The sequence below is a fragment of the Egretta garzetta genome, unplaced genomic scaffold (genome assembly GCF_000687185.1).
Source record: "Egretta garzetta isolate BGI_Z169 unplaced genomic scaffold, ASM68718v1 scaffold68, whole genome shotgun sequence".
NCBI lineage: Eukaryota > Metazoa > Chordata > Aves > Pelecaniformes > Ardeidae > Egretta > Egretta garzetta.
The window spans coordinates 6,364,317-6,371,399 of NW_009260774.1; the positions used below are offsets into that span (position 1 = coordinate 6,364,317).

Genomic DNA, 7,083 nt, shown 5'->3' on the forward strand with positions numbered 1-7,083 from the left:
TTCGTTCAAAGGCTTGTCATTGCTCAGGGCCCCGCTTGAAATCATTCTTCTTCCGGGTCACTTGATAGCGAGGGCTTATGATCAGGCTGTAATTGGGAATATGCATTCTCCAAAACCCCACAATGCTTAAGAAAGCTTGTGTTGCCTTTTTGCTAGTTGGTGGAGACATAGCTGTTATTTTGTTGTTCACGTCCATTGGGATCTGATGACATCCCATCTTCCCATTTTATTCCTAGAACCTGGATCTCCTGTGCAGGTCCCTTGATGCCTTCTCACTCCCAAACCTCTGATAAAGAAGTATTTGTAGGATATACAATAGGTAGAAATACACAGAACATGCCCTGTGTCCTGTACATTGATTACAATAAATTAAAGACTTTAGCAGTCAAGTTACAACACTGCTTTAGCATTGCCCTGATAAAGTTACCATCTTTTTTTCATGTATACAACTATATGTATTTTGACATTGTCAGTTAAAAACATTTGACGTATTTGCCACAGATTTTATATGTATATAAAATTGTTTGTTCATGTTAAGTTACAAAATTATAGTGCTTAATATAATAAACATAAAAATCTAAGATCTTTTTAAAAAACGTTTGTTTATAATACATTGCTTTGTTTTTAAAAGGCAGCTGTCAGTTCCAGTCTGGTTTATTTTGCAACAATATTTTAGTGTAAAAATGTTGCAAACCAATTCTGGTACTTTCAGATTGGAATTATTTATTTTCCAAAAACTATACAGTAATATACTGAAAAAAGAAACTGCAATGGTCCTGTTTGTGCCTAATGAGAACTATTATGGCTGATATGGATCAGATTTACTCTGTACTCCATACAGCACAGTTAGTTGCTAAGAATGAAAAAAAGATTTTTATAGCTTAAGTAAGTAAGTTGATAAAAAAAGCTTCTGATATTATTGCCATAAACATAGTAATAAAATTGCTCTCATGGTCTGATGCTGTGCGTCTTTTGAACCAAGTGACCTAGTAGTTTGCTTTTGTGATTCGTGAAGGGTTTGTGATGTTAATCAACAACTAGGAGATCAGTCAGGGACATGCACAAACACCATCCACTTTCTGTCCTTAAAGTGAAGCATTTCTGCCTGGTCTGAAAAGGTAAAGCATACAGATGTGTAAAATAGTGTGCTTTTTTTTTTAAAGAGGAAGAAATATATATGCATATATGTATTTTTATATATATATATATATGTATTCTATAATTAAATTAGTGTCAATCAAATCCAGGCAGACATTAAACTGACCACAAAGATGTAACAAAAGTCATTAGGGCAGCAAGTTGTATCTCTTGAGGATTTTCAGATATTCCACCTCACCTACATGGCTGAGGAAATTTTCAGGTGTCATTGGTATACTGCAGCATCCTAATCCCAAGCCACTGACTGTACTCCCTTCCCTGGAATGGTATGGCCCACCGTTCAAGAAAGGATCAGATCCATTATTTTAACGGGGCTCATGTCTTTGCCATGGCAGGTGTATTCACAGCTGCCTGAACTGGGGCCGTGTTTTCTGGGTCCATGGGAAGTTGTCTGCATAGAGCTGCCTCCTGCCGCAGGAAGGGATGTGGTAAGCCTCTTGGGGCATCCTAATTTAAACCCTTTCCATCTGGATTCTCTGGAGCCTTAACTTCTGCTGCTGCTGTTGCTGTGTGGTCAATGCACTGGGCAGATTCAGCAGCCCTGGCTGAGGAGCCTGGGGAGGACGATTCTGCCATGACATGGCTGTGCTGGGTGTTACTTGGTGCTGGTGATTCATGGTGAGATTTGGCTGAGACATTGCCAAAGACCTCTGTGGTACTGGTGTGGAGGCAGCTGCAGGATGGTGGCTCATGTGATTCAGCGGTTGGTTCATAGTTTTTCGAGGATCTTGCCATGTTCCAATTTTTTCTGTGTGACTGAGGAAGTACTGCTGTCCCATGTGAGAGTGCCGTCTCCCAGCCGGGAGGCAGTGGCAGCTCATCCGTCACATCGTAGGAGCGCTGGAGGAGGTGTGCATGCTGCTGTGCCGTGGCCAGGCCCATGGGTGAGGTGGGCGAGGAGAGGGGGTGGATGTGATGCACAGGGGCCGCCTGAGACCATGCTCAACTGCCGGGAGTCGGGCTCCTTGAAGAAAGACTCGGGCAGGATCTTCGTCCTCCAGGAGATGGGCTTGGGGTTCATGACCTCATTGAAAAGTGCCTCCAGCTCCATGTCCAAGTCCTGTGTGATGTGGATCACCTGCTGTCCCAGCATCGGAGGCGTGGGAGCAGGGTTCATTTTTCCACCCATCCTGACGGCAGGCACGTGCCCTTCAGAGACGGGCAGGCGGCTCTCTGGGAGGAGCACTGCTCTGCTGGCTATACCAGTGCTATACCAGCTACTAGAAAGAAAATTAACGCTACCCCAGCTGAAACCAGGACAGATGTCCATGGACTGGAGCCGTCTAAACAGCTGCATGGGGCTGAATGGAAGGAATCACTAGGCGGACCAGCACAAGATAAACTTATAGCACATGCACGCTTTTTTGATAAAAGCTGACATAGTACAAAATTGAGGAAAACATGAAATATGTAACCTTGTTGTACAAGTCTTAGGTAATCCCGCTGTTCCCAGTATATGCAGTTAATCTAATGGTATAACTTCTAGTTGTCTTCCCTGAGCAGGCTGAGTAGCTGGAAGGCTGCAGTGTGGGATCTGTCAGAACATCCCTACAGAAAAGCATTGCTTTTTTTGATCACCGCTAGCAACTTAGTCTTGCCTGAAACCATGTGCAGCAGAAGCATTTGGTATTTTGCCAAACCAAAAAGGAACGGGTGTTATACCCAAACTGTTTGGAAGAATTTACCCCTCTTTGTGTTTCATGCATACCTCTACAATGTACCCAGAGCGCCATGGAGGCAAAAGCAAAATCTGTATGCGAGTCAGAGAGGAGACTGACATTGAAAAGTGGTGGAAGCTGGCTGGATTTGGCTGGAAAATCAAGGTGGAAACGGAGACAGGCGCTAGTAGCCAGTCTTGTGCCAGCCGGCAATGATAAGGAAGAAGTGACCACCAAGGGGCAGCATTTTCCTAATAGTTTTGTCGTGTTTCTAAGAACTGCTTCCTTACCATCCCTACATCACCATTCAGATATCTCAAAGCAATGGGGCAGTTGTGAAAATGGCCCTGAGAGCCTGTAGATGCCAGTCAACATGGGAGCGCTCAGTACTGGCCTCTTCTCTAGGGATAGGACACGGGGGAGAGGTCACGGAGTCTGGAGAAGATGTGTAAAGTCCCCTGGCTAACACTGTGAAGTTCAAGCAATGGGGAGCACCATCGATCAATATTTTACACTTAAATGTGATGAAGTGTAAAAGTGTGATTAATGGGGCAATTAAATTCTCTTGCTTCCAGCAGAGACCTGAACGCATTTTGGGTTTTTTTTTTCAGTACTATAATTTTTAGCTAGTTTGAAGGTACTCCTTAATTTCATTTTGAGCTTTTATCCCAGTTTTACAGAGGTACGGTGAAAAATTATGTCACACTGTCAGGCAAAAACTATTAGATTATGATCCTTTAATCACCCATATTGAGCATTAAGGACCTGATTCAGCAGTGCATTTCAGTGCGTGCTGAATTTTAATTATGTGCGAAGGCCATTGTTATTCAGAGAAGTGTTCAGGCGTGAAAAAAACCGAAGCTTGAGAGCAATAAGAAGGCATCTGGCACTTACCTAAGAGCAGCCAGGGGTGAGTCATAGCAGTGAAACTGAAGCTGTGACCACAGAGAGTTATTACATCAAGCAGTCTCCCGACCCCGTACTTTAATAATCGGAGCAGGGAAAGATCTGCTTATCCTAGTCTTCAGGCTCCTGAAGTGTCTTTTTTGCAGGTTGAAACCACATTATTTTACCAAGGTCCTTTCATTTCTTGTCAATCGAGGATGATGAATATGGGAACGTTTTTATTCATTGCGCTTTCCACCGGACAAGTAATTCCCAGCACGCGACGGTGACTGCTGAACAAACTCCTGCTGTAAAACCAGTTGAAAGGCTTCCATTGATTCTAAGGAAAGCTGGATCAGGCCCTGGCTGAGTCACTGCAGGGGCAGCTCCGGTCTCAGCACTTCTTGCCTTGCCTCTGTAAGGCGGCAGCAGATCAAGGTCTCCCAGACAGTGACTAACAAATGCTTCGGTAGGAGAATCACTTCCCGACCCTCAAGTCTGCTGACAGCAGGCTGCTGCCTCTTTCTAGCTGCTTTTTTTTCCTTTCTAGATGTGGCAGTCATTGGTGCGAGCTACCCCAGGTACCCCCAGGATGGCAGAACTGTCTCTAACAACACTGGGCACCGCCTTTGGGGCGGACTTTGCTCTGGCAAGCACCGTACCTGGCTGTGAGGCACCAATGCTCTGCTCGCCTTAGACACGATGCTAAGGGAAGAATTTAGCCCCCTGTCAACTCAGAGTAATAAATGAGATAGCTCCCCAACTGATTATCAGCTGCTTTACCTGTGATGCCCAGGACTGTTTAACTCTTACTATGACTGGTTAAAAAACATAATGGAAAATTGATTTTTTGCTGCTTTATAGGAGGAAAATCAATGCAGATTAAGAACAGGATAAACAGCGAAATGGAAGAAATACAACTGTAAATTCCACTGGACCCAAACCCAAAACCAAAAGTATATATTCTGAACTGCAGGAACACACTTTCTAAAGCCTCCTAAGTCTCTGCACTGGTAAAATAATCTCAAACAAACTTGAAAGCAGATTGAAAATGGATGGGGTGTCTCAAAGTGAAAAGAGACAGTTATCCTCTGCACCTGCTAACAAACACAGGCTCTTTTTGTTATGAAATGTCTCTAACTTAAAATACCACCTGAAAGTAAACTCCTTCATCAATTCATCACGAATTTTTCAAAGGCATTTTGGAAGTCTCTCTAAACCATTGGCTTTATTGTGGCTTTATTTAGGATTTGAAGAGAGAGAATGCTGCAATCAGAAAGACAGACAGACAGACAGACAGAGGAAATGATTACCTTTCAATCCTGTGATTTAGAAAGAATAACAGGCTTTTTTCTTGATCTGTTGTATTATATACTTACAGAATAAGATTTGACAATGTGGCATTGAATGGTAACTCCGTACTGAAGTGATATCATCCTGCATTGTACAGCAGGGACTTCTGGACCTGGGACTTTTGTGCCCTTCCTAGAATGCCATCCTCCCACTGCTTTTGGATTAATCACTGTATGCTCCCCTATGTCCCTTTCCAGCAAAACTGATTAATGCAAAGAGTAGGCAGCCATGCCCTCACCTCTGTGTAGTCACTTCTCTTCATTTAGAATAAAGGTTAGTTTTGACAGCAATACTAATTTTTTTTTTAATATTATTATCTTTCTGAGCTGTTTTTAAGTTCCCCAAACTCTTTCAAACAAACCTAGGTAAGTTTTCCTCCTTTCAGAAGTTGTGCACGTATTTATTCCTTGTGTAAAGGAATATCCACACATATTTATTCCTTGTGTAAAGGAGAAAAAGGCTGTTGCTGCAGTGCAGCGCTCTGGGCCTTTACAATCTTCTAAAAGCTCAGCAGCAAGTAGCTACTTTGTCTGGTGGTGGTGAGTGCATATCTGGTTTGGGATGAACAGCTGAGCTTGCTGTTCAGCTTTGTAGGCCTTCTCAAGCACTTCACCACTCCACCTCATAAGGAAAGTAGGCTGGGGAAAATGTTAGGCATTAGTTGTGGCAAAGATCTTCCTGGCTCTATTTTGAAAACAGGATTAAGAAAACAAAATTTCTAATAGCTACACAGCAAATTAGGGGTGTTTGACATCTGTTTCTGTAATTCTGAGCTCCCTCAATGCTCTCAAAAATGTCCAGAAGCACTGCAGTCTGTGGTAGGAACACCAGAAGTACCCCAAGAGGAATATAACTGGGAAACTGGGCACTGGGTATAATGGGTACTGGCCCCAGCCACAACTGCCTGCCGCTGGAGGACACTGAGCTCAGTGCCCCAGGAAGCCCACTCCAGCCCTGTTCTCCCTCTTTTTTCCATCACATCCGCTGCACTGTGTGTGTTTTTGTCTACCCATTGACAAACTTTGAAAATCAGAAAACTTATAGACTCAATCTAAATAATTTGGCTTAAAAAGTTGCAATAAAAGTGATCGTTGGAGAATATGAATCAGGAAAATGTGTCCTTTTGACAAGAGTTTATTTTTTGTGCTGAAAAATAATTTATTATTCCATATGTTTTGCCACTGAAGGTTTGCTTTTAGAATGCATGTTATAGAGACTATCAGAAAATTTCTCTGAAGCCTAGTTCAAATATATGCAAAAAGGAGCCATTTCCCTTTCTTGTGTGTGTGTAAATAACAATACAGCAGTTTCCCGGTAGAGTGGATGGCAAAGGTGGAAAGACAAATTTACAGATATCTTGTGTGAGATATTCAGCCAGCCTAATTGCTGTGTCTTTGTACTAAAGCAATGCTGACTTAAGGGAACTAAGGATTTGACCCATGTTCACAAAATCAGGCTCATGACTCAGTTTCTTTTTGCTGGTAAAGTTCTGGGTTGCTATCAACATTTTTGGGGCTGTTATTTGGTAGTTCTTTCGCCTGGCTGGTGCTGCTCTGCAGCCCTGGGGCAGGGCTTATCTGGCAGTATTCATGACTAACTTTTGTCAAGACCGTCTCAAAGTTAGAGAGTGCTTTTTATTTAAGGAGGGTTGGAATTGCAAATAAAGTTTCCCTTATCTGATTTCAGCTGTGACCAAGGGGAAAAACGCTTTTTATTTAAGGAGGTTGGAATTGCAAATAAAGTTTCTCTTATCTGATTTCAGCTGTGACCAAGGGGAAAAAAAAGTACTTTGTGGGTTATTTGTACACATAGAGGATTGTGTCACAGGATGGTTTCAGCCAACTACCATCTGCTGCTGCTAATGGAAACTATCCAAATCAGCCCAAATTAGGCAAGTCGCTGGGACCAAACCGGATGAAGAATGAAGAATTTGCAGTCAGTTAAATGTTCAAAATGGCACTAAAACTGGTGTTTTTTTCTCAAAAGCCCCCCTGCTAAAATCTGCTGCAGCATAGCACAGTACAGAGTT

General features: G+C 42.8%; 1 pseudogene; it reads right to left on the reverse strand.

Annotated features, from left to right (window-relative positions):
* Nucleotides 1–1,286: 1,286 nt before the first annotated feature.
* LOC104132972 lies at nucleotides 1,287–2,275 on the reverse strand (annotated as a pseudogene).
* Between the last annotated feature and the right edge of the window lie 4,808 nt (nucleotides 2,276–7,083).